Raw genomic sequence first — 2898 nt, 5'->3', positions numbered from 1 at the left:
ATCACCCCTAACACCTCGATACCACACTCCATCCCTGTGATACTAAGCACAGTGTCTCACACAAAAGCCCAGAGGATGCTGTGAAATGAATGAATTAGAGGAAAGAGAAGGCAGTGGTTTCACAAGTTTCCTGGAGGTCAAGGCAAAATCTGGTGTTTGGCTCCTTCATTGGATCAGCTTGTTTGTGCCTCTCTTTTTTGTGCCCTCTTTCTTTTAGAAACTCACTGTTCAGTCCTTGTGCTGCATTCAACTCCATCTAAGCTTAGAGGGACTATATTTCCAAACCCCAAGTCAGGAAACAAAGTTTGTTGGAATACTTGAAACCAGGAACCTACATTCCAGAATGATCTGTGTCTTTCTGTTTGCACTTGGATTTATACTATCCTCTTTCTGCATTTTGGCAGATTTTTCTCAGTCCAATTTGCCAGTTTACAGCTTTCCTTACAATGATTTGGTTACTCCTAAATACATCTAGGGAGATCCCTTAGACTCACCAGTGGACTTTCACATTATCTAATTCTATGGCATGTTGATACTATTCTGAAGTTTGCTCATTTCTCCATTTCCTTCTTCCAATGTCCTTCTTGGAGTTCACTAGACCTGGGGTCCCCATGGTACTGGTGTGTGGCCTGTTAGGAACTGGGCCGTGCAGCAGGAGTTGACTGCCCGAGCTCCCCCTCCTGTTAGATCAGCAGTGGCATTAGATTCTTGTAGAGCGCGGACCCTGTTGTGAACTGTGCATTCAGGGGATCGAGGTTATGCACTCATTTTTTTTTCTTTCTTCTTTATTTTTTTCAGGGTAGATGGGTAATGTGCTGACATTGTAACAAGGTTCAAGGGTGGCAGATCTCACACATGCTTGTGAACACCCAATCATCATGCTCAGGTTGCACAGTCCTTATGAGAATCTAATGATAAATGTGCTGAAATCATCCTGAAACCATCCTCGCCCCTCTCTGTCCTCCCTTGATCTGTGGAAAAATTGTCTTCCCTGAAACTGGTCCCTGACGCCAAAAAAGTTGGGGACCGCTGCAATTCATCTATTACCCATAGCACAGGGCAGGGGAGTAGGAGGTAGAGAGAAGTCTGTCCATGGAGAGAGGTCTCATGTGCTGGGTGGGGTAGTGGGGTCTTGGATTCTGATTCCAGTTCTGCCGCTACTCATTGTGTGTCCTTTGACAAGTCAGTTCCTTCTGTGTTTCATCTTCATAGGAAAACGCGATAAAATAATTGTTTATACAGTCAGCCCTCCATATCCATGGGTTCCACATCCATGGCTTCCACCAGCCTAAACCAACTTTATTTTCACAATACTCTCCCTAGAATAGAGGAAATTCCACAGCTCTGATGTGATGTGAAATGTGATCTCAAAATGGTCATTTTCTAATCCTATCATTCCTTTCACATTTATTAGTTGACATTTATATAAGAAGATCTCTCTTTCTTCCTCTCTCTTTTGAGTATCATTATGGACTGTGGATTTTTTAGGCAATTCATAGTGTTATCATACATTACTGTCATTATTCTTTTATTCTATTTACTGCTCTAGTTCTTCTGAGTTTGGGTAGCAGGAGCTCTTTCAAGCTGGATCCTGTAAGCTTTTGACATATCTTGGTTGGTCTTTGAGCACTTCTTTTTTTTCTGGTCCAGCAAAATGTCCCAGGCTCACTTTTTCTCCATCCCAGACCTGGAATGAGGATTTCATCAAAGGATTCTTAGAGGGACCGACATTTATAAACCATGGCTCAGGTGATAGTGCATGGTAACTGGGGCACATTCATGTTAAAATAAAATCAACTTAACAACAAATTTTAGTTATATTTTTTGCTGAGATATAGAAATAGTCAACTTCTCTGATCTCAGAGTTGGATAAATCAGGAATGAATAACCAAGGTCAGTAAAAGACTGAAGTGAACTTCACACAACAAAATTGACAACTCTATAGTGAACAATTCAGTGACATTTAGCACATTCAAAACATGCAACCACCAACTCTATCTAATTCCAAAATATCTTCATCATCCCAAAAGGAAATCCATTAAGCGGTTGTTTCCCATGTCCCCCTGCTCCCAGTGTTATGGAATCCTTGGTGGGTGGGGGCGGGGGGTGTGGTGTTGCTTTTCTGGCTGGAAACCTCTGTGGCCAGTGGCACCTTTGCCCGAATTTTTCTTGGGGCGGATAAGCTCACTTGTCCTGGCAGGCTGCATTCAGCAGGCTGTGCCCAGCTTGCTTTACTGGCCTGGTTCCCATGCCTCCAAAGAGACTGGAGCGGAGTGGCGAGGGGTGTGTGAGTGAGCGAGCGTGGGATTCAGCCACTGTGCAGTCAGGCACACTGGGCACGCTGGCTGCTGCAGTGGGTCAGGCAGCTCCAGGTGCCGGCATGGGTGCCAGCTCACCATGAGGCTGCAGCTGGACCAAGTGCACCACAAGCAGTTTTCATGGCTGGCACTAGGGAATGTGGTGGTGCCCTGAAGCTTGGAGACTCCAGGAACTACTGGGGCCCAAATGGGGAGTCGTAGCCTTGGCTTGGGGAGCTCCCACGTCTGGGCCTCCTGGAGGGCTGCAGTACTTCTCTCCTTCTCTCTTCTTTCCTTCCCACATGTGGTGAGCAATGGGTGTGTTTCAGCCCTGTTTGTATTATAGCTCTTTTAGTCTCCCCATTCAGCGGGTCCTGGGTTCCTGTCCTGTGTCCAGGAAAAATGAGGTATGCAGACAAGTGGAGGGGGAACTAGGTGAAGAGGAGCTTTACTGAGCAATAGAACAGCTCAGAGGAGACTCGCAGTGGGCAACTCCTCTCTGTAGCCAGGGTGTCTCGTCCTCTCTTCCGCTCTCAGCAGAAAGGGTATTTTCTCTCTGCAGCACGTTGTTCCGTTGCTTTCTGTCGTCTCCCCGTCATCT

At 46.0% G+C, this 2898-nt stretch overlaps 1 pseudogene; it reads right to left on the bottom strand.

Annotated features, from left to right (window-relative positions):
* Nucleotides 1-797: 797 nt before the first annotated feature.
* Nucleotides 798-908, bottom strand: LOC116561292 (annotated as a pseudogene).
* Between the last annotated feature and the right edge of the window lie 1990 nt (nt 909-2898).

This window comes from Sapajus apella, unplaced genomic scaffold (assembly GCF_009761245.1).
Source record: "Sapajus apella isolate SASKATOON/1434 unplaced genomic scaffold, GSC_monkey_1.0 scaffold28, whole genome shotgun sequence".
NCBI lineage: Eukaryota > Metazoa > Chordata > Mammalia > Primates > Cebidae > Sapajus > Sapajus apella.
The sequence above is the reverse complement of the archived record's forward strand: the minus strand, read 5'-3'. Positions and strand labels throughout refer to the sequence as shown.